The 25,269-nt window shown below is 42.5% G+C and overlaps 1 protein-coding gene across 2 annotated transcripts in view; it reads right to left on the bottom strand.

Annotated features, from left to right (window-relative positions):
* LOC310634446 (ephrin type-B receptor 5) overlaps positions 1-24,225 on the bottom strand; it is a 155,831-nt gene extending 131,606 nt beyond the window's left edge. Inside the window, exons 1-2 of one of the 2 annotated variants that reach the window (XM_083352836.1) lie at positions 24,044-24,225; positions 23,076-23,120 (exon numbers count right to left, since the gene is read on the bottom strand). The gene's annotated coding sequence lies outside the window, so the exon portion shown is untranslated. Of the gene's footprint in view, positions 1-23,075; positions 23,121-23,297; positions 23,787-24,043 lie in introns of those variants that run through there. The other variant, XM_083352835.1, reaches the window with a different exon arrangement.
* Between the last annotated feature and the right edge of the window lie 1,044 nt (positions 24,226-25,269).

Consider the following 25,269-nt stretch of genomic DNA (forward strand, 5'->3'; position numbering starts at 1 on the left):
GTATATATAAGAAACAGATCAGTTACTTCTGTAGCACCTCAAAGCAATTGTGTCTTGATTTTCAAAACACACACTATGCTCTACAAAGCCTTCATGATACAGATAGAGATTCCTGATGTCAATCAATTGGCAAGTTGAAAAGGCAGTCTTTACAGTGGTATAAAATTCAAGATGTCAAAAATACAACTAGATATCTTTTAACCGTCTGTGTCAAACAAGCAGATCAGCTTTAAATGACTGCACTTTTCAGAGTAACCAGGAACCACTAGCACAGAGGTCCCCAAGCTTTTGGGCACCAGGGACCAGTTCCGTGGAGAAAGTTTTTTCCACGGACTGGAGAGTTAATGTTTTAGTCTGCTGCCTGCATCCCACGGATGGGGCTTTGCTTGTTTCTGCGAATTGATTGCTGGCATGCCACGGCCCAGTACCAGTCCACAGCCCGGGGGTTGGGGACCCCTGAACTAGCAAGTTCTAGTTTGCTACTAAGCTGTACATTGACTGTTTCCAATAAAAATATCTCTGGCCCAAGCTTTAGATATTGTATACCCTTGACTGAAGATCGGTACACTCCTTCTATCTGGGATGGTCGTCCTCTTCCACCGAGCGTGCAGCTTCGGGAGGGACACACATTGAGTGGGTGAGGGAAGGAGGAGACACCCACCTAGCCAGCCAGATCAGCTGAATCAATCCTGGTGATCAATGGGGTGACAGATGTCACAGCCAGATCCCCCTCACTTCCACCCAAGCTTTAGCAAATAATTTTGAATTGACTATAATCAGAATATTAGATTCTATTCAAATCAAACTTAAACTTGGATTTTTCCTACTTACCATGATCATCATCTTCATTAGCATAATTTAGCTAGCAAAGTAGTACAATCACCTGAGAGCTACTGTTGTGAAATGTTGTAATATTCTGATATTACAGTATTAATGAAGTCTCCCATATTGAGCTTGATTCCTAGTTGCACCACGGATACCTTTGTGTAATTTTCTTGGCAACAAGACAGAAATGGTTCAGTGATCCCTTATTCCAAACTGGCTTTCCTCCCACTTTTTCAGGCTAGTCTATAAAATGGCTTTTCAACCTTTTCACCCATTGCACCACTTTTAGGATATGGCAACATCTGAGTACCACCAGTCGCCTAGCAAAGTGCCAAAAACTTGATGACCCCCCCCAAAAAAAGGAAAAAAGTGATAAAGTACAGGTAGTCCTCGAGTTACAACAGTTTGCTTAGTGACTGTTTGAAGTTACAATGGCACTGAAAAAGTGCCCCCCCCAAGCCATAGCCGAGCAAGACACCTGCCTGATCACCTGGAAGTGCTCTTTCTCCTGTCCGAGGTTTTCATTGTTGTGAGCATTTCTGTTGAGGATTGGCAGTGGGGGTGGGGTGGGACGTGTTTGGTTTTTATTCCGTCCCGTCTGCTGGGTGGTTGCAGCAGGTTTTGGTCACTTCACATGACCCTGGGACACTATGACCATCATAAATATGAATCATTTGCCAAGCATCTGAACGTAAATCACAAGACCCTGGAGATGCTGCAACATTCCAGCTGATCGGCGCTTCTTCAGGGCTCAGCGGAAGCACCAGGATCGGCGCTGAGCTCCAGCTGGAGCCTGGCGCTGATCCTGGTGCTTCCCCTGAGGCCTGACAGTCCCAAAGAAGCACCAATCAGCTGGAAAGTGGCACTGATCCTGGCACCTCATCTGAGCCCTGACAGCCCTGCAGCTCCAGCCATCTCTCGCTTAGGCTTGTGCGGTGCTGCCACCAGTTCAGCTCATTCCCCTCACCCGCTATCATTTTTCTAGGATGGTCGTGTACCACCTGCCAGGCGCCAATGTACCACAGGTGGTACCCGTACCACTGGTTGAAAAGCCCTGGTCTATAATACTGGGATTTCTGAATGGTCTCCCATCCAAATATTAACCAGATTTAACTAAGCTTGGTTTTTATGAGATCAGTCAAGGTCAATTACTCATTGCCATTTGCTGTGACCTGTTCCTATTCATTTGTATATATTTACTTATTTACTCATTCCTTAGATTTGCACTTTGCCTTCCCTTCAGGAGCTCTAGGTAGTAAACATAATGCTCCCCTCTCCAGTTTTTTCCACAACAACCCTGTGGCGGATTGGGCTTAGAAAATGACTGTCCAATGATTTTCCAAGAAACAAGAACTTGAATCTCCCTATTCCTGGCCCAACACTTTAACCCCTATACCATACTAGTATTATTATTAGTGTTAGAAAGTAGTATTAGTTTGGTGAGAGAGCAGTTTGGTGTAGTGGTTAAAGCACTGGCCTACAAACTGGGAGACTGCGAGGTCTAGTCCTGCCTTAAGCACAAAACCAGCTGGTGATCTTGAGCTAGTCATTTCCTGTCAACCCTAGGAAAGAAACAATGGCAAACCACTTTTGAAAAACTTTGCCAAGAAAACTTGTCCAGGCAGTCTCTGAGAATTGGACACAATTGAATAGAAAGGGGGGGGGACTCCCAGAAATTAAAAAAAAAGAAAAAGAAATCATCCATGATTTTTACTGTAGTTTATGATCTTTGGATCTATTCATTGTGGTGTCCTCCCAAGGGCTGGACCTCCTGCTGCCTGAGATATTATAGGAGCCATCAAGTCCAGGATAGGACAGGCTGAAATAGGCATACTTCCAGCCGAAGAAAGAACCTGGCTATACAACTGAGGAAGTAACCTAGAATCCATGAAAGCACAAGAAACGTTATCAGTTCTGCAACATAATGGACTCTTGTTTTTTTCACAAAGAGGCGGTTCATCTTTGCAATCATGTACCTAGACCAGCAAGGGACGCAGTGGCTCAGTGGGTTAGGACGCTGAACTTGTCGATCAGATGGTCGGCAGTTTGGTGGGTCGAATCCCGAGTGCCACGTAACAGAGTGAGCACCTGTTACTCGTCCCAGCTTCTGCCAACCTAGCAGTTCGAAAGCACATAAAAATGCAAGTAGAAAAATAGGGACCACTACGGTGGGAAGGTAACAGCGTTCCGTGCACCTTTGGCATCTAGTCATGCCGGCCACATGACCACGGAGACGTCCTCGGACAAGCGCTGGCTCTTCGGCTTTGAAACGGAGATGAGCACCGACCCCTAGAGTCGGAAACGACTAGCACACATGTGCGGGGGAACCTTTACCTTTACCTAGACCAGCAGATGCAAGAGTTTTCTTCTTCAAGGATGAGAGCCACACACATGAGAGCGTCTTCCCCATATGTTAGATCTACATCCCATCTTTCTTCCAAAATAGAAGACAGAGTGGTATATAGAAGATGCCCTGATAATCTCCTTTAAGGTCTAAAAAAATCTTGGTCCTTCATAGGTGATGGCACTCTGAATCTTCAGACGGCTTCTCAGACATTCTTGGAGTATTCTCTTTTCTTCCTCTTAGGAACTTCTACATTTCCATAGTTTTCTCCAGAGCTCTTTCCAAAAACAAGAGAAACTTCAAACCGACAGACTAGAAAAATTAGCATAGTTATAAGAGCTTAAGGAAGAGGTCCTTTCTTTAAAGAGTTAGTGCCCGGTGGGAGTGGGATGGGTTGAAGGGATGTATTCATTAAAATAGTAATAAAGAATAAAGATAAAAACATTCCAAACCCTACTTGCTCCAAGCCATTTCTAGCAAGGCTGTCAGTTTCACCAGAGAAGAGTTCAAACTGAGCCTCAACTTCTCAGAGCTCTCTGATAAGCCACCCAGACTGCTTGGCCAAAAGTGAGACTCCTTGCAGTCACCATAGATGCACAGCATCCTCAGTAGGGGACTGGCAGACATACTCCATGCGTGGAGGCTGGTAAAGAGTTTTTAATTATTTTGAATTAATGGTTAAGAGAGACAATATCCCTTCATCTTCTCGTCATTAATTACTACATCCTCACGATCACTGCAAGTTATTTGAAATGAAGGGGATCTCAGAAGTGTTGCACTTGTTTCTTCCTCTTGGCAAGATGTAACTTGATGGGCGTGCTGGTGGTTTGAGAGCTCTTTTTAATTACCCAATATGGGGAGATTATATCTTTGTAATATTTCTCAGGCGCCTAACTCAAGAATATAATTGCATGCCTGAGCTATGGAGAGAGTCTCTCTTTGTATATTAGTTTGTGGTTGATTCCCTGCAATCTATGCAGATGTACTCGGAGGTGACTAAAAAGGTACAGTGTGAGCCAGGATTATACCTTTTAAGATTTCTGTCTTCGGCTGAGGATTGCCATGATTTTTCAATCCCAACCAGAATTTTATCTTCTTGGTCTGGTGCCAAAAAAAGAAACTGCAATGTGGGGAGAAAGAGACTCTCCTGTAGCCCATGTGCCTGCCGTTGCCTTACACGCATGTTCTCTCTGTTAAGGCCTTAAAGGTAAAGGTAAAGGTTCCCCCGCACATGCGTGCTAGTCGTTTCCATCTCTAGGGGCCGGTGCTCATCTCCGTTTCAAAGCCGAAGAGCCAGCGCTTGTCCGAGGACGTCTCCGTGGTCATGTGGCCGGCATGACTAGACGCCAAAGGCGCACGGAACGCTGTTACCTTCCCACCGCAGTGGTCCCTATTTTTCTACTTGCATTTTTACGTGCTTTCGAACTGCTAGGTTGGCAGAAGCTGGGATGAGTAACAGGTGCTCACTCTGTTACACGGCACTCGGGATTCGACCCGCCAAACTGCCAACCTTCTGATCGACAAGCTCAGCGTCCTAACCCACTGAGCCACCGCATCCCTTACTGGCTATCAAAACCCCAAGCTATTCCTCATAAAGCAGCATCTCTGACCTCACCACCATACTTGACAACAGGCTGGAAATACATTAAAGAGTTTCCTCTGAAATCCCACTTCACACAAAAACATTTAAGCATCCTAGCATCCTAGTCAAAGGAATATTCTGGTTACAATATTTGCACAAAGCAGACATGGCCCCATCTTTGTAATATCCTTCCATGAGCATCGAAATAAAATTTTGCAGGCTACAAATGGTTATCCTTCCAGTCGATGGTCTATAGCCAATTCTGACTGGCTGCATAGCAAGGTGATACCACAGTACAATCTTAACTAAGGCCACATGAGAAACAACAAAGAAAATGACTGCAGAACTTAATCTGTCAGTTGACTGCAATATACAGCTGTGAAGCGCCAATCAAGGAGAAATGGGAAACACTGCAGAGTGAGATAGCCTCATATCCTTCAGTTTCATCACTTTATTCAAATACTTTCTCAAATGTGCTTCATCTCCTTCCACAGAGATCACTTCATTTTGTGTTTTGTTTTGTTTTTTAAAAAAGGAAAGAAACAGAGGAAAGGATGCGAAATAAATTTAAAGCAAAACCTCTGAACCAATCAGCTTCCCAGAGGCTGAATTAATTTCTCATGCTAATTTAGCATCGGCCAATGTTAACAGGCCCTCCTACAGACGGTCAGTATTTCTTTTGAAGTGAAACAATATGGTGAAAAGATTCCCCAACTGAAGTTCTTATAAGATGAAAGAGTCTAGACTGCCAGGGTTTTATCACTTCAAAGCAACAAATGGGCCATTAACTTAAAGAGTAAATGCTTTGGCAAGGGACAGTATTTGACAAGCATCTCAAATAAGCCTTTTCTAGACAACAGAAAAGGATGATAATTACTGAGGAAATCCACGTCTCCCATGTATATTCAAGCAGGCAAGTTTATACAATGGCACGCATGATCCCATCTGCCAGTCCTTGACGGGAGCAGGATTCCAGAGGGTTTAGTGGGAATGGTAATATATACCCCATTATAAGCAAGTATTTTTTTTAAAAAGGAAAAGGAAAAATAGGTCTGGATCATCTAGGTGGTGTTTTAGTGACATATTGTGCCAAACTGAAAAAATGCAATTCAGAGATTCCAATTACAAAAAACAGAAAATAGCCTTCCCCAAACAGAAATGCCGGAGAGGAAATGAAGAAGAAGCAGCAAGCAGACTAGCAAGCTTCTTGTCTGTTCTTAAATAACCATGACCTTTCAAAGGCCCTACAGTGCTCACAATTCAAGTCACACCGTGGCTGAGATCACTGGCCATAATATCGGCTGCGTTCCTCACCACCACCCCTTTTTCTCTCTCTCTCTCTGCTGCTTAAATATTTACATCCAATCTTGCTTTCTGTCGAATTCCAAATCACTGCTTCCTACTACACCCCTGGGCCTTCCAGTTCGTGCCATAAGCTGATTTTGATCCTTGGGGTGGTACCGTACTTAGAAAATAGGAAAAACAACTTTAACCATAAAGATGGATGGCTTTTGCTAAATGAGTGCATTACCAAGGCGTAGAAGAAGAGACAAGAAGCAATCAGTAGAAAGCAAAGAATCACCCAAGGAATGATACAGCCATGCCTTGTGACCAAAAAAGCAATGTCTGCTTAATGTTTGGCAAAGTTACGCATCTTAACTAATCCTACCAAGTGTTGAATATTCATCAGTCAGGGTTAATTTGCTGTAATTAACACAGATGTGAGAGGAAGAAAAAGTGGAACTGGGATTTTTCCAGGTAATGCTTCAGCTTGTTGCCCTGGGGACTGCAACCAGATTAACTGAGAGGCAACCTCTTAGAATTTCCAAAGCCAACATGGTTACTTCCGAACACTCTGGGAGGTGAAGTCCATACCTTTGGGGATCTATCCAGATTCTGAAAAGCTGGATTAGATAGACTGAGAGTCAGGTCTAGTCAGCTTTCTCTGAACCTACTGAAAAACAACACTATTAATACAAACTTTGGGAAATTAATAGGTAAAGAAAGATTCATCGTGTGTTCATCTTATCTAATGCAATATCTGTGTTTTCTTTTCTTTCTTTCTTTTTTTGTCTCCCAGGGCAAGATCTTTCCTTCCCCTTTTCCTTCTTTTTTTTTTAAAAAATCAGTTTCTAGAATAACATTATAACTCTTTTTTTAAAAAAAAGATTAATTATGATTAACCTTATTTATCTCTTCCAAAAGGAATATATAAACATGTTTGGTGCTTGTTCTCAGTGGAATTTTGGGTACATTAATTTTCAATGTAATTTTATAATACATACTGGGAAGTATATTTTGCAAAAGCTTGTCAGAAGTGGGAAGTTGCTTTTCAAGAACATGCAAATTGCTGGCATATCTACACAAAGATCAGAATCAGAGTTTAAGCGCAAAATCCTTAATAAACATTACAATATAGTTAGGCCGCAGCATGCTTATTTGGAGATCATCCTGGGCTTTTCTTTTATGAAGACCTGGATAAATTTGTCCTCCTCTAGCTTTCTCTTATTTTATCTAGCCATCCACAATAGGGAAGTCATAATGTAGGTAATCGGCAAAATTCCTATGGCCAAGCTGAGCCTGCTTAAACCTTTAAGGCAGCTTAAAATTGAGAGAGGTAACATATATTTCACCATCACCAGTTTTGGGAATCGTACATGCAGGCAAATATCTCCAGAGCCATTCAGAAAGCCTTGATCATTCTTTTCTGAAAATTATGCTTTTCCAATTGGTGTCTTTCTGCTCCAGTTTGGTGGAAATTCAACCAAATCTTGGGGGAAAAGGCTTTGTGGCATCACATTCTAATTTGCTTGCATTTTTAGTGCTGAAATTAGAAGAAACAGCAATATATCAATTACCAGTTGAGCTCCGGATGGCTCCCGACCTTCGCTCTTTCCGCCATGATCTGAAAACCTACTTATTTGAACAGGCTGGCCTGGTCTAAGGGTTTGGGGTATTTTTAACTATTTATTGTTGTTGTTGTTAGTTGCGAAGTCGTGTCCGACCCATCGCGACCCTATGGACAACGTTCCTCCAGGCTTTCCTGTCCTCTACCATCTTCTGGAGTCCATTTAAGCTCACGCCTACTGCTTCAGTAACTCCATCCAGCCACCTCATTCTCTGTCGTCCCCTTCTTCTATTGCCCTCAATCTTTCCCAGCATTAGGCTCTTCTCCAGTGAGTCCTTCCTTCTCATTAGGTGGCCAAAGTATTTGAGTTTTAGCTTCAGGATCTGGCCTTCTAAAGAGCAGTCAGGGTTGATCTCCTCTAGAACTGACCGGTTTGATCGCCTTGCAGTCCAAGGGACTCGCAGGAGTCTTCTCCAGCACCAGAGTTCAAAGGCCTCAATTCTTTGGCGCTCAGCCTTTCTTATGGTCCAACTTTCACTGCCATACATTGCAACTGGGAAGACCATAGCCTTGACTATACGCACTTTTGTTGACAGGGTGATGTCTCTGCTTTTTAGTGTGCTGTCTAGATTTGCCATGGCTTTCCTCCCCAGGAGCAAGCGTCTTTTAATTTCTTGACTACAGTCCCCATCTGCAGTGATCTTGGAGCCCAGGAAAATAAAATCTGTCACTACCTCCATTTCTTCCCCATCTATTTGCCAGGAATTTATTGTTAGGGCTACATTAATTTAATCTTACTTTTAACTTTTGTATGTAGTACTTTTATTGCTCTGTACACCGCCCTGAGTCCTTTGGGAGAAGGGCGGTATAGGAATTCAAATAAATAAATAAATAAATAAATAAATAAATAAATAAATAAATAAATAAATAAATAAATAAATAAATAAATAAATATCAACCTCAGGCAGAGTCCAGTCTTTCATCCCACACCATCACAGGTTCATTTATATTTCATGGGGCTTGGGGGGACCTCTTTGCCCTGTCAGCCACATCTGAATGGAAAACCACCCAATCACACACTAAATATGAAAGCGAGGGAGGCAGCTTCCCTACCGCCACCACCACCACCACTACTCAGCCACCCACAGCAAATGTCTGTGTTGATTCTCAGCAAGATCTGGAATGAGCCCAGACTATCTTTTTCTGCAGGGATAGTAGAATCCTTTCCTACTCTGAGGGTCTGCTGAGTTGTGTTCAGTGGAATCATGCAAACCTGAAAGGGAATAAGGATGCAGGGAAAGAATCTGTTTACTTTAACATCTTTTCCAAATTTCCTCATATGTCAAATGAAGACAAATATTTGTATGTGTGTGGCTTAACTTGAAATAAACAGAGCAAAGAAGCTTTCAGCACCACTTCGGAGGGTACAGCTGTTTGTCTCAGTAAGCCTTACAAAAAAAAAATCTCTGCTTTTCCCTGGATCTCTCAAGCATTGTCTTATGAGTGGAGTGAACTGCTGCTCGGTGCAACTCTGTGTGAGTCACTGATCTTCTTCCAATCAATCTATGGGACGGGCAGAATTACTTGGCTGAGAATGATCCATACCTTTTCACAAGTCATTCCTCTAAATACATCTGCAGCTAATAATAAGTTGGGTAATTTGCAGTATACCCTTAAAACATTCTTAAAGAGCCTTTCCCAGCCTGATGTCCTCCAGCTCCATTGGATTACAATTTCCATCCTTCACAAAATAACTTTTGGCTGTCCTGTCTAAAGTCAAACATGTACTGTACATGTCAGGAACAGGGAAAGTTTGGCCAATAACAGTACTTTTTTTCAGATAAAAAAAAGTATTCTATCTTAATTCGTAAAAAAAAATGGCTGTGCACTTTGGCTACAAAAGCTTAAATCCATTGGAGGTGGGCGGGGAGCATACCTTCTCTATCATTTTACACTCTCCAGACACTTGTAAGCAATCCTTTTAGTCATCATTTAGCCTGTTTCTGCCATCCCTTTAGTAACGTACCTCATCAATCCTCTGCGGCCTGTTAATAGCTTCTGCTGCTCTTCTCTAAACTCCTAATTCATCAACAACATTTCTAGGGAATGAGAGACATGCACAATTTAACACAGATACAAGAAACTAGTAGTCAAGAAGGATTTTTAACCTCCTTCTTTGCTGTCCATTTGCTATAAATAATGTAGCCGCTAATATTCCCTAGGATCACTCGGAGGTTTTCTTCCTGAGTTGCTCTTCAATTGGCCCCTAGCAACTCCCAAACTGGCCCCAGAGCTTTCTTTTTTTTCTTCTTCTTCTTCACCTAAATCAAGCTTTTCTACCCACTTTCACCAGGAATTCCTGAATTTCAGTTCCCTGCTTCTTCTGTTCTCCTTCTTCAGCCATAAAAACAGGTTCCAAGCAGCTTCTGAGCCCCCTGCCTCTTCTCCTCGCATTCTTACCTTTGCTCCCTTCTTAGAGAAAGCATGCAAAATGTCCTTAATTCTGTATAAGTTCCTTTTTCCTCCCCAACTAATTGTTCTCTTTCTTCTGCTAAGGCTGTATTTTTTAGGAACACACACACACACACACACACACGTCTCTACTAACAACAATAAGTTCCAGAGCAGTTCACAAAATGGCCTCAGCAAATATAGCACATGTGAACGTAGCCTGCCATTGGTTTGTCATATAACCAATGCAAATTTTTATTTATTTATTTAGCAAATGAATATAGTCTATCTTAATAAAATAATTCTGGGCAGCTAGCAAGGCATAAAAACAAATACATATGTAAACAGTAAAAATAACAATGAAAGATGCAAGGGGCAACCAACACACTGTCAAAAACAATGCATGACTGATAAATATTTATGTTGTTTGCTTGGTGTGGTTTTTTTAAATGAAGGATATTTTATAAGTGAGCTGTGCCTGGCAAAAAGATTCTGTTGTATGAGCATTTATTATGAATAGAAAAGGAGCCAGCTGTTATTACTTCAAACTATTGGGTTTGGGCGGGGGGAACAATTGACTACTGGCCATTCAGTTTTTCCTGGCAATCAGATATAGAAACATAATAAAATCAAACCCTACCCCCTTCACTCAATTGGTAACAAACCAATTGACAATTTTTTCATGAATTTGGTGTGCAGTTACCCTGCCTGCCTAAAGCCCACATGACTTCAAAACCATTGTTTAGGAACAATGCATATCAGATCAAAGAGAGTTTCCTTAAGCTGTTGTAAAACGCATTGCCAAAATAAAATGTGAAAATGGATCTTGCCCATTTTCTCCCACAAAACCAATCAGGTCCAGCAAATGCCTACTTTTTAAAAGCCATGCTTCAAATCAGATGTCATAGGATTTATTCTAACATAAATTCCTTTCTTCCCTATTTCACAAGAAGTTAAACTTTCCAGTTACTGAAATCTGACCAACTATAACAAAAAATTATCTTTAACTTTGCAACTGAAGCCATTTTTTCCAAAGGAGTTTCCAACCTGGAACTGGAGCAAATTATGGTTCAGAAGTAACAACATCATGGCTTAGGAGATGCAACAAGAGGATGAATAAAACTGGCAGAAAAAGCTGAGGAGCGTTAGACAATGAGAACAAGGACAGAACTGTATGTCCAGTATACATTGTCAGCCTGATTCATAAAATTTGTGGGAAAATCATCAGTTGGATCATAAATCTTATTATCCCCAGGCTGTATCACTGGTGTTGTGTATTAAGGTTTTAAGAAACTCCTAAGCACTTGCAATTGAACTGTAACGTTTTGGCGGGAGTCAATTATGGCGGGAGATTTAGGTTCAATCTGATTGGTTGGTTGTTTACTCAGAATGGTATATGGTAATGGTTTTTAAGTCCCTATATGGCATGGGTCCGGAGTACCTCGGGGACCACCTGCTGCCGGCGTCAACTTCCCTCCGCCCTGTGCGTTCCCACAGAGAGGGCCTCCTCAGGGTGCCTCAGGGTGCCTCCGGTCAGAGAATGTCAGCTGGTGGCCCCCTTCTCTGTGGGCGCTCCGGCTTTATGGAACCAGCTGCCGGTCGAGCTCCGGATGGCACCGGACCTTCGCTCCTTCCGACGCGGTCTGAAGACCCATTTATTTGAACAAGCTGGCCTGGCCTGATGGGGGATGTTAGGTTTTTTTAATGGGGTTTTTTACATTGTTATTGTCTTTATCTGGGCTATTATTTAATCCTTTTTAATTTTTGTATTCTCTATTTATATGTGCCCTGTTCACCGCCCTGAGTCCTTCGGGAGAAGGGCGGTATATAAATATAATACAATAAATAAATAAATAAATAAATAAATAAATAAATAAATAAATAAATAAATAAATAAATAAATAGTGCAAGTTCCCCCTAACCCCTCGGTACAGTTATGGTCACTAAATAAAGAGCTGTTTTGACTGTACTCCTCTGCCTGGCATCATTCCTACTCTTCTGAACTCACTACACAATAACTAGCATGTTTATGGTTATCTAACATATCTGGGTCACTGAAAACAAATTAAGGTATAACAAAGGAGTAAAAAGTTGAAGGGGAGAATATAACATTGACTGAACTACCTTCACTGTTTGGCTGTTCCATTTCCAATACCCTTCTTTTATCTCCCTAAAAGAATATAGCTTTTCTGTCAGCAAAGTTCAGAGTAAAACACGCAAGGCACAGATGGAGCCAAATTGACAAAAGAGGTAGGGAAAAAGTCCGCAATAGCAGAGCTTTTCAATCTTTTTACCCATTGTACCACTTTTAGGATATGGCAACATCCGAGTACCACCAGTCACCCAGCAAGGTGTCAAAAACTTGATGACCAAAAAAAAAAAGGAAAAAAGTGATGGAGTATAGGTAGTCCTTGACTTACAACAGTTCGCTTAGTGACTGTTTGAAGTTACAATGGCACTGAAAAAAGTGTCCCCCAAGCCACAGCCAAGCAAGACACCTGCCTGCCCGCCCGCTGGCGCTCTTCCTCCTGTCCAAGGTTTTCATTGTTGTGAGCATTTCTGTTGAGGATTGGCAGCGGGGGTGAGGGGGGGTCTTTGGTTTTTATTCCCTCCCCCATCTGCTGGGTGGTTGCAGCAGGTTTTGGTCACTTCACATGACCCTGGGACACTGTGACCGTCATAAATATGAATCAGTTGCCAAGCATCTGAATGTAAATCACAAGACCCTGGAGATGCTGCAACATTCCAGCTGATCGGTGCTTCTTCTGGGCTCAGCAGAAGCACCAGGATCAGTGCTGAGCTCCAACTGGAGACTGGCGCTGATCCTGGCGCTTCCCCAGAGGCCTGACAGCCCGGAAGAAGCACTGATCCTGGTGCTTCCGCTGAGCCCTGACAGCCCTGCAGCTCCAGCCATCTCTCGCTCAGGCTTGTGCAGTGCTGCCACCGGTTCAGCTCATTCCCCTCCCCCGCTACCACTTTTCTAGGATGGTCGCGTATCACCTGCTAGGTGCCAATGTACCACAGGTGGTACCCGTACCATTGGTTGAAAAGCCCTGCCCTATAACAACCTCACCCTGTTCTCCTAAAAAAAATTTCATGAAGAGACAGATTCTGAAAACGCCAACAGGCATCCAATAGCCATTTCCTAAATGTACCCAACATTTTCCCATTACCGGCAAACTGCAAGAGATTCTCAACAGCTTTTTAAACATGCTGCTGTTGTAAAATATGGATTAGCAGTGTATTCAGGTGTTGATGAGTAAGCCCATTGCCACTGATTTTTCTGCCTTATCATGAGCATCTACCTAACAACATACTGAGTATCTGAATCAGTCAGCCTCCTGAGCATAGATCATTCACACAGGTCCTTCCCACCTGTGAGGAAGAGCAGCAAAGAGATGGTTAAGCACTTTGTTTAATAAATTGTTGCTGTTTCCCATCAAAAGCTAAGAAAATTTCCTTATTTTTCTTAGTACTTTAGAATTATCCTTCAGTAGGATAAAATGAAAAAGCACAAACAAACTTGCATACTCCTGAATCCACTGGAGTTCTTCACTGGTCAATATATTATTGGAGGAGGAGGGGGGGAAATCCCCCAAATTAGTTTTCTAAGCCATGAGGTCCACATTTTTAAGAGTCCCAAGACAGAAAAGGTAAACCAAATGCAAACTCCACCTTGGGTGTTTGCCATAGCAGACTACAACTACTGTAGTCTTTGGAAGCAAAGAAAATGGATTTTCATTTCTTCTCAGTTTTAACTTATTTCTCAAAGCAACTCAGCTACAATTATATTTGTGTGTAGAAGTCAAGTTTGGAGCCAAGTGAAACAACTGAGCGTAAGGTAGCATATTTAGCTACAAGGGAGGAAACTGGAAATAAGCACTTAAGGGGGCACCATTTTTAGAGATCTACTGCAAAATTGCATACATTTTCCCCTGTAAGCATACATGATCCAATTACAAATATACAAGCTCAAAAGATATGGAAAATCCAAATAAATAAACATTTCAGTTTTTGTAACAAGACTATATAAAATACTGGCATTTTCTAGCAGAGTCTAACCCTCTCCCTTTTAATGTAGGTCTCATTTTAGAGCTACTCCAGCAATTTGTGGTCCTGAATGTTGCTTTTCCTTCCATTTTTAAAAAATCCACTCGCAACATTTTAGAATCCCACATGATCTAGAAATATAGATAAGCACAATTAAGTGCAATTTAATGTTAGTTTTTTCCTCCTATAGGGGTGTCTTCAGAGAAAGGATCAAAAATTGATTGGGCTTTGAACATAGAGTTGTAATTACCTTGACTTTTTAAAAATCTCCCTGCAGGAACTCCACCCTCGTATTAATGCCATAACAGTTGGTGACTGTTCTTGGCAATTCTCCAATGGTCAACATTAAGATGTCCATATTGGTCCATATGGTTTCTACACCTGTGACAGGAGTCTATTTGCATTTAGCTCCTTTTTCTCCTTGCATATTGATAATTTAAAAAGCATTTCATAAAGCAAAAAAGTCATTTCATTCAACCTATGACCAGATACCTCTTACATGGACACTGAATTAAGGACAAATTAGAGCCCCTTTGAAATTAAACTCAGCTATCATGGAGTAGAAGGAAAGAACACTGAAGGAGATGTGAGATAATTTAGTTGCTATATTTTAATGGCCGCAAAATCCCAAATAAAACAAGAGTGCTCTTAATTTTCTGATAAACGGATGAAAATTTCTCCCCAACAATCAATCAAGGAAAGATCTAGCTGGCCAAACCTACCCAGTCAAGCTCACAGAGATATAAGGATAGATAAAATGACCCACATATTTAGATACTGGGTACTTTGTAGTGACACAGCCTTGAGGTCTCGAGGTTAACTAGGAAGCCAGAACTGTGCATTAATAACTGCCACAGGATGGATTTCCGCTGGAAGACTTAGGGAAGAGGTAAAGACGAATGCACCAATGGCAGGACCTGTTCGGAATGACTGAGGCTCAGAAGGGAAAGCAAGGATGGCAAGGAAGGTGTAATGAGCAGGTGCTGTTTAAAAAATGTGTTGGAGCAATCTTGCCCTGCATCATTTCTGTGTGACCTTCCCAGATGGGGAACACAGAGAGAAGGAGGGAAGGAGGGAGAAGATGTGAAAAGCCAGAGGAGGTTAACAAGCTACAGGCAGCCGAGTTTCTCAGACAAAGAGGTGATGGAAAGGGAACAGTGCAGAGCAGCATTTTGTGTACAGCAGAGGGGGGGGATCTTTGCAGGGACATGTGTAAATGGATAAGCAGGTGTCCCTTTGGAATCACAAGCAGCTCTCTGACAAAGCCATTTACACCTCATCAATTAGCAAGACCCCCTTCAAGGCTTAATACAAGAGAAGAGCCCGCCTGTGGAAGGGCCACTTTATACAATCAGATGAATCAACTGGTAAAGCTTCTGCTAGGCTGCGCTCCTTTTCAACCTGCAGGCAAGAAAAGCGTCTCTGCAACACTGTACAATTCTCTCTCAGCGCAAGGAGTTTATCCCAGCACAACAACCAGGAACTGTGAGACACTGTGATCTGTGACAGCATTTTTAAAAAGTCATCTGCAATTTAAGGGTTCATTTGCAAAAGAACAATATTCCAAAAATACTGCAGGGTTTTTTAAAAAAAAAAATAATAATAGTTGTTAGGCTTTTTTCTTCCCAAATGAAAAAAAATCCTACCACTTGTTGTTGTTGTTTGTGGGGACATATTCTCAGGGCTGCCTGGTGACTACAAACTGAGAAATCTCATTTTGAAACTCTAACATGGCTAGGGATGCAATGGATCTGTATTGTTTTTGTTTGCTGGATTGAAAACGGCAAATCTGTAGAAGTTTCTCAAGTACATCTAACAACAAATTTCTGGATGGTTATTGCAAGGTTCTTCTCAACTCTATCTCTTTGGCAGGCAAAAAACACCCACAGGCAAGCTCACGTTTTCTCAAAAGAACTCCTTCTTGATTAGAGAGAACAACTGTTTTTTGATCCAATAGCTATATTCTGTCTTGTGCAGAGTGCAAACAAGGGCAGTAAGAATAGTTCAGTGAAGCGAAGATGAAAGTAAGCAGAGCCAGATTTTTTTAAAAAAAAAAAAGATCCAAAGCTGTAGTTAATCAAACAAATGAATGAAATCGTAAAATAAATATTTTGCTTCCAGAAGTGCCAGCCAGATGCTCCCACCACGTGCAGAAAGAACGTGTATAAGCTTTAGCAGACAGTACAACACAGATGCATAACTATTTTTTTGCCATATTTTTTCTTAAACTGCTTCCACAAGAACTGCATATATTTAAACATCATCATCATCTTTGCTTTGGTCTCTGACGGCTTATATTTTAACAATAACAAAAGCCCACATTTAGTGTTTTTTGTTATTTAGAGGCTTTTGAAAAGAAAAAAAATAGTTTAAAAAGGTAAACCGTCCAATTCCAAAATACTTCAGAGTTTTAAATGTATATGATCATATCATTCTGGATAATTTCAGAGATTATTACACTGTGACACAATTGTTAAGTAACTGCACTGGTACTGGAGACACCCAAGTTCAAATTCGCCCTCAGATGCTCCCTGGGGGATTTTGGACCAATCACTCTCTCTCAGACCAGTCTATCTCACTTTTTTGTGTGTTCTGTCTTTGAGTCAGTTTTTTATTCCTGGCAACTGCCTAGACAAAAGTACTTGCAGTTTTCTCAGAAGTCATTTGCCATTGCCTTCTTACTAGGGCTAAGAAAGAGTGACTGGCCCAAGGTCACCTAGTTGGCTTTCCATCTCAGGTTGGACTAGAATTCACAGTTTCCTAGTTTCTAGACCAGGGATAGGCAACCTCGGCTCTTTTATGACTCATGGACTTCAACTCCCAGAATTCCTGAGTTCTGGGAGTTGAAGTCCATGAGTCATAAAAGAGCCGAGGTTGCCTACCCCTGTTCTAGGCCAACACCTTAATCTCTACGCCAAACTGGATCCCTACGTCAACTTACCTCATAGGATGGTTGCTGTGGGGGGAAATGGGAGCAGGGATTACTATATTCTACCTTAACCTCCTAAAAGGAAAAACAACATATACATCATTATTGCTATTTCCTTTTGCCTTTGGAAATTCAGTACTGCAGTTTGCTATCAAACTTCAGCAATAAATGACGAGAAGCTGCAGGAGCTGCATCAATCCATCTCTCTTCTAATCCATGAATTTCCCTCCTTTTGTCACCTTATTGTAGAAGTTGCCAATGACTAGCTGTGCCCACATACCATTTTTTACTTGGGTCTTGATAATGAATCACATGTCTTGTTTGGATTCAGCATGAAAGTATCTAAATTGCATCTGTTTAGAGACAGTGCCTTGGTCTGGGTCAACCAATCCTCCAAACCAAGGAAGATTACAAGCAAGCCTTCCTACATTTCAGCTTCACCTTATGGAATAGAGAGTAAGGCTTTTTGTCTCTTCCCCATCCCTTATATACTAGGCAGCATGTACATCTGAGAGGGGTTTACACACTTAGATATCTAAAGGTACAGGATTCCCATAGAAAAGGGGTGTCAAACTCAATGTCATTGAGGGCCGCATCAGCATTGTGGTTATCCTGGGCAGGCTTGGGGGGGCGTGGATGGGTAGGTGCAGCCGACTGGGTAGGTGTGGCCATGTGGGCATGGCCAACGCACGTGCAGGAGGTGATGAACCACAGGGCCTGGTCTCCCGGGTGAAATTGAAAGCGCTCGAGGGCTGCGAGGCTGGGCAGGCCATGGAGGTGCTGGTGGCAGGTGCGGCCCCGATCTACAACTTTGGAGCTGCGTTCTGAGCACTTCCCTTTCACCTGGGATGCCAGGCCCCACTACTCATCGCCTCCTGTGTGTGCACTCAGGGGGCGGGGTTGAGACAGCGGGAGCGGCCTCTCGCTGTTTCCACATGGTGGGCTGATGTGGCCTGCGGGCCTTTTGTTTGACATATTTGCCATAGAAGCTCAGGCAGATGAGTTTTCCTTTCCTGAACCTGCATATACAACCATATGGACACTAAAAGGCAGTGCTGGGGAGATGTACAAACTTACCAGTGGAACTCAAAGCCCAATCCTGCTTTCCCATTCATTAAGCACATGAGTCTAGTAAAGGAAGATGTGCTGATTTGGACCGATCTGTAGTATTGCATATAGAGCTCTGTTGTGCAACAGACCTCTATTGAACACATGTTGAAAATTGCAACATGCAAGGAATTCACCTATGTGCCTGAAACAGCTCTTAAAACACATCTGTCCAAAGGAATTAAAAAAATATAAAAAGTTGGCTTAGTTTTTCACAAAAGAAAAAGTGATCATAGTATTCCAAATTTATAAATTTTAATCTGCTGTCTTTCCTGTGATAGACAGATATCCCCTCCAGGAAACCAGATACAGAAATTTTTCTTTGCTTCCTCTGCCTTGCATCTGTTATAAGTATGTGCAGATGGAAACAAAGCAAAATTGTTGATTTATAAATGACAGGTACTTATATGCAAGCCTGTCTCCCAAGGGAATAAAATCCATTATTATTAAGTGTTTACAGATTACCCTCTTAGAGAATGTTTTCATGGCAACTTCCAACGAAGTATAAATTCAAAAAAATAACATGGTAATATACAGTATATGGTATTAAAACTGATTATACTGTATATATGTATGTGTGGGGAAATGTTATGTCCCATAACTCCAAACTGTGAAGGTCACAACCAGGTTTGCTTCTTTTTTTTTAATTGGGCCTGGAAATATACTAGAAGCTACTGAGAAATAACTAAATTAGACAGATTTCGTAGCTTAACTTTGGTGACTGGCAAAATTAGTTTAAATAATCCTACATAATCATTACTAATGGACAATATGGTTTGTATGACAGATATCTCAGACTAAAACCATGTAATTTCCCCCTTTGATAATTTATTGGAAAATAGTATCCACAAATCAATATATAATCAAATATTATAAATCCTTGCTGAATCAAACAGTGTGTGTATGTGACTTTTATACTTGGGCCCACAAAAATACAGCGATTTGGCAGTGTACAATGTGCTTTTATTGCACAAAGTTTAGCTTTATCTGAGAAGAAGAGGTTCTTGAAGATGTAAAGATTTTTAAAATCAAGAACCAAGATTTTCCTTGACCAAAGTAGAAACTTTCCTTCCCACTCCAAAATCAGCACAAGCAGTCTAGTAAAATTAGCATTACGGATTATGGAACAGACAAACAATGTGAGTTTGCATAATTTATAAGGCTTCAAAATTCAGCATTCTTGACAGAATTGGGATTCCAGCCACACAGAATTTCATTTATAGCCCAGACTGCATAGAATATGGCAACCAGTTTAGTAGTTGGGGAGGGCATTTAGGGGCTTCAATTATGCAAGACAAAGCAGTGGGGGCTCATCATGCACATCTATGGTTCTGACTTTCTAGATGGAGATGGGGTTTTTGCTTTATTGTAAACTATATGAAGCCTATTTTAGCCTTTTACTATAGCAATCATGTGTTTTGTAGGATACCATGCTGGCAATGAAGTCAAAAAGGATCCAGGTGACACAAGAAAAAAATGGGGGTAGCAGATTGCCTACACTGGCATGTATCCTTGGCCATCATCAACCAGAGCCATCCCTATCAAATACACTTCATGTCAGTGTTATAGCCTTCTGTAAACAGCTGTTCATGATAGAATGTGTCCAAGAAACCCAGGTTAGGAGCAGCTCTGGCACATTAAGGCCATCACAGTGTTGACATATGTAGAAGCATATGAGACCATAACATGAAAATCAAGTAGACTGCCAAACATCACTAAAAATTTGAATTCAGTGTTGTTTCAATAATTCTGATACTGAATCTGAAATGTGCTTTGTTTCCAGAAGGTTCTATAAAAATATTGGAGAGAAAAACTGGAGGCAGGTTTGAAACTACAAGCAATCTCTAAAATTGGAGCATTGTGCTATTAGTAGTAATTGGGGATGTCCAATAACAGTCAGTAGATCATGACAAGAACATAAGTGATCAAGAATCAAGTTCAACTCAGAGCAGACTAATTTATCTCTTTAGGGAAAAAAAGTGCAAGAATAAGTTCACAGGGGCAACAAGCGGGCCTGGACTGACTACGATTTTTAATTAGGCTTTTATTGGGTTAAATTGTTTTGTAATTTTGTATTTATTGTTTAATTCTCTTTTTAAAAAAAATTACTCTATGTTTTTTTAAATTTTTATTGTTGTGAGCCGCCCTGAGTCCTCAGGGAGAAGGGCGGCATATAAATTTAATAAAATGAAATGAAATGAAAGACACAGCGAACAGCAATCTCATTACAGCTTGGCAGAAAAAGTGGCCTCTGTTGGAGATCTGGGGTCAACTGAGGAAGGTCTACCAGCCAATGTAGGGAGCAGACTTTGCTGTCAGTAAGAGCAGCAAAGGGTGCTAAAGAGAGGGAGTTTGCATGCACATAGATCATCTAACAGGGAAATCCACTTCCACAAGCACCATTAGGATGAACAGGATGTTAAATGTGCCTAGCAAAAGTGAGATCATCCAATCTAAGATCAGAAGAGTAAGAAAAAAGGTTATGGTCACAGCGATACTTTGGCAAAAAAATTGGAAAAGAGATTAAGAAAGCCTATATCCCAAAGGTGTTTTCTCACAAAACAGCTGGACTTTATTTTTCCTTGAAGACGTTTTGCTTCTCATTCAAGAAGCTTCTTCAGTTCTCAAAACTGAAACAAGCTTCTTGGAGGAGAACTGAAGAGGCTTCTTGGATGAGAAGCAAAACATCTTCAAGGAAAACCAAAGTCCAGTTGCCTTTTGAAAAAGCACCTTTGGAACAACCATGGCCTGGGTGATTGAGAATCTCCATAGGCAAAGAAAGCCTATACTAACACTTGTTTCAACCTCTAGAATATTTCTGAAAGGAGAAATATATTCTCAGTGCCCCATCAACAGAAGAATGCAAGCAGCTTGCTCTGGTAAACACCAAACTGATTGGAGCCAGGCAATGAAATGTGTCTAAGTATAACTGGTCAGCTGGGTTGACCAATACAAGTTGTCAGTTGTGTGTGCTTTGGTAGAGGAACTTCATAACAGGCAGAAAGAACATCACCTCAAGGATGGTTTTAAGTTAGCAGATGTGGAATGCTCAGCTGGCTTCTTCTGCCTGCACACCCCAGTTCTGGAACATTTTATAATTCTATCCATTCATACCAAAATACAGGAGTGTCTTGAACATGGAACTATACAGCAAAAAGTCCAAGAGATGAATGGCAGGAAGAGATGCCAAATGGAACCCAGCATGTCACTGTATGTTCTGCACTACCGCACATAAGGCTGCAATCTTATAAACAGATTCAGGGTTCAACTGTTCCCTGACGGTATAAATTATGTAAATTGAGAGCGCTGAAAGAGGCAGCCCTTTTCAAGCTACACAGAACATATATTTGTTCCACTATTACCTCTGGCTCAAACTGGTTTGGCAGATTTTTGAAAGTATAGAAATATGCTTAACAGAGTTGAAAGGGAATTAATAGATACAAAACTACCAATGGTTCTTCTTTCAAACCTCCTTCTAGTTATTCTCTGAAAAATATTCTCATTTGTTCCATAAATGTACACCCTAATCTTAGGTTACCGCAGAATGTTCATCTTAGGCTATGGCTGTGAGGGCTGGAGCCTGCAAGCTTCAACATTTGCAGCTACAACATAGTAAGCCTACCTCCATCAGAAACAATTCCTCCCTATCACAATGCATGGAAAACTGGACACTGAAAACAGATTAAACACAGAAAAGCAGCTCACACAAACACCACTGGGTTGTATAAAAAGGCCAATAGCTACCACAGCCCTATCTAGCAAACCAAACGCATGGTAGCAGATCATACTAGCTTTCCACTGGATTAACAAATTCATGTCTGTGTGGCTCCCACTGCCTTTGTAAATGCAATGCATAATCTGTGCAAAGACGGGAAAAATCATTCATTGTGTATCCCACATAATAGAGAGCAGGGGAGCCAGTCTGGACCAGCCTAGCAGGGGGAGCGGATTAGCTGTGATTTAAGAAAGCTTTTGACAAGTTTCATGTTTTGACTCGTGTTCCTAATAAGAAGGGGGTTCTCCCTCCCCCTCCCCTTCAGGACAGGGCAAATGGAGAGGGGGAATTCCAGGTGATGTAAGTAATACTGTCTCTAATATCCACTTGCTTTTGCTTTTCAGGCAAAAGGAGCTGCAAAGGAAATGTTGCAATGGGGTTGAGAAGAATCTCTTTTTCGAGAAGAGCGAGAGATGCAAGCAAGCTGACCTACGCTGTGAAAAAGAGACCACAGATGTTTGCAAATCTCTCCTCTCTCTAGGAATTCAAAATATATTAGCAGGGCAATAAAGACACAAGGTGAGGCAGCCCATCAAAGGGCATTCCTCTGCTCTGCTCAGAGACCCTCAACCCCCACTGCACCCTCAATTCTCCCCAGGCTCTTTTTGCCCTGCACACAAAGGAATATGAATTTATCCAACAGGATGCAATTTTCCCCAACAGACACAGATCTGAGGGGGGGGGGCAGGAAACAAGTCAAGCGCAGCTCAACAGATGCTCTTCATAAACCCTCCAGAATTTTTGAGGGGTTGGGGGGGTGAAAAGAGAGAGGGAGAAGATTACAGCTACAGAAGTGTATCCAACAACAATAAAACACAGCAAAAAAGGCAGCCCTTTTTGCTGAACACGGAACAGCCACGAGCCAGCTGTGCAGCAGTTGGAAATCATGACCTGATTTTTCAATTATGCCTCTTCTCCCCACTTCCCTCCCTCTTTAGCCAAGCCATCTGACACAAGAATGAAGAAGCGTGGTCTGTAAAAAGGAAAAGAGGGAAAGGTGGGGGGGGGGGAGAGAGAGAAGCAGAACGAGAGCCTCGATGGACTAAGCCTCCTGGGGCCACACTTCCAGGGTCTCCAATGGGTCCGAGGCCCCCTTTCCCCAAGCCGGAAGGCAGGCAGCGATATCGAGCAGTTTGCGGCTCAACTCTGTTCCAAAGTACCTACCTGGCTGGTGCGGTCGGGATACTCTATCCGAGTGGGAGGATCTCTCTGGGCAAAAGAAAAGCGAGAAGTGTCGCTCAAATCTGTGCTGGAGATGATGAGATCCTGGGAAAGCGCTCCTCCGATCGCTCTTTTCTTGCTGCTCCCCCCCCCCCGCCTTTCTCTTTCTCGCTCAGACCTATATATTGTTGTGGGATCCCTGAAAGGGATCCATGATCCACTCACTGGGATCTCGCTAAGCAGCAACCTTTCCACAGCGCCTCCGCCAGACGGGAACCTGCCAGCCGGCCGCCGGGCCAGCCTGTCGTCTGGGCTCCTAAAGCAATCCTCGGAGTGAGTTCTTCCTAGCTTAGTCCAACGCAGGGAATTCCGGCTCCCCCTTTTCTGGCCCGGCTTTTCCCACTCGCCAGTCCGGAGTCTCTCGGCCAGTCCAGATCTTCGGCTTGGGACGGGAGGTGTCTTGTGGCTACCAGCTTTTATTTTCTCTCTCTCTCTCTCTCTGTCAAAGCGCCTTTCTGCCAGCCAGCTAGCCAGGTTTCTTTCCCCAAACGCTCCCGCTGGACGCTTCTTCTCGGGACTTCGCTTCCCCTCGCGGAAGATTGCCCGTTCCGAGCGGATCGGGAGGATCCTGCGATTCGAAGTTGCGGGGGGGGAGGGAGGCTCCCGATCTGATCCTCTTGCGAGCAGACCCCCGCGAGGGCAGCCGTGGTCTTTTTTTTCCCCTCGCTTCCCACCGGCTTCGTCGGCCCCAAGCGGAGCAGCCCAGCGTCCTTGAAGGCGGAGCTCCAGGCGGAGAGGCCCTGCCCTGCCTTCCGCGCTTCCAACCGGCAGCAGCGATCTGGCGAGGAATCCGCAAAAGTTGTTGCCTTGCACCCTTCCCGGCTGCTGGCAAAAAGGCTCCTTCGGCCGATTTTTATTTTTTATTTTTTTTTTGCCCACCCCCAAGGCTGGAGCTCTAAGCCAAAAGTTACCTGGAGTCAGCCGGGCTCTTGCGCTGCCACCTGCGCTGCGCCCTAACCTCGCCCCGCTTCAGGATGCCGCAGGAGCGGGGACCACGACGGTTCTTGCTGCCCGCAGGGCGTAAGAAACGGTGGGAATACCGGTGGGAACCGCTGAGACGACTCCCCGCGGGAAGCCCTTCCTTAAATGCTCGGTGTGAAGTTTTCTTTCGGGTAAAAGTGAAGGCTGCCAGTTTAATTTAACCAATTGTCTTCGACGTAAGCGATTTGGCCCCTGGCCAAGACGTTAGCGTAGATCCCCAAGTTGGAGTATTTGGAGGGAGTCTTGAAATAGTTTACCACTGGACAAAAAAGGCAATAATTGCTCTTTTTATTGTTAAATACTGTCGTTCTCTCTTGCTGAGAAATTCCAGAAGCAGCAGAGAGACTTCAGATGCCCGTTTTTCAACTCCACCAATTTACATCGGCGAAAGATTAAATTAGCTGCCTGCGATTAGCTATAGTTGAATAATCCACCAATTAAATCTGTATATTCAGCTTTCTCAGTTAGGACAGAACGGTATGCTACTACACAATTTTCAAGCCTGCTGGTAGAATATCAAAACCCGAACTTCCTAAAAGATATTTTTTCCAAACAATTTAGAAAATGTATACCTTTTGGGATATTTGTTATTGATTTAAGCAATCGCAGCTCTCATATAGTTTAACCTTTCCCAGACTTTAAAACTGAAAATGTGTTTGAACTACTTTTGCTTGATCGGGCCAAACAGCGGGTATTTTACCAGCCAAATGGTGCACCAAAGATAAACATACTTCAGGAATCCTATGGGGAAGGCAAAGAGTAGCTAGAGAAAAACCATAGACAGTGAGAGAGTTAAACACATATACACTCCCCATATGTTTGGATCCAAATTGCCCCCTTCTGAAATAACTTTTCTCTAACAAAAGCAGCCATCTGGATTTTGTTACATTTGTTTAAAGGCTAAATTGCACGAGACCATGTTTCAGAATTAGGTACAAATTCACTGTACCACAGCTAGCACATGTGGTAAAGAAAATAGGTTGATTAAATAGTCATGCAGGCAAATGCTCTATCAGGAGATCCAACAGGGAATGGGACAATTTGCCACAGCCAACATGTTGCGGCCAACTCACCATGGCCAACTCACCACAGCCAACGTGCCATGGGACAACTCACTGTGGAACAATTTAACAATTCTATTTAATTATTTAAAATA

This window comes from Vipera ursinii, assembly GCF_947247035.1.
Source record: "Vipera ursinii genome assembly, chromosome: 2".
Taxonomy (NCBI): domain Eukaryota; kingdom Metazoa; phylum Chordata; class Lepidosauria; order Squamata; family Viperidae; genus Vipera; species Vipera ursinii.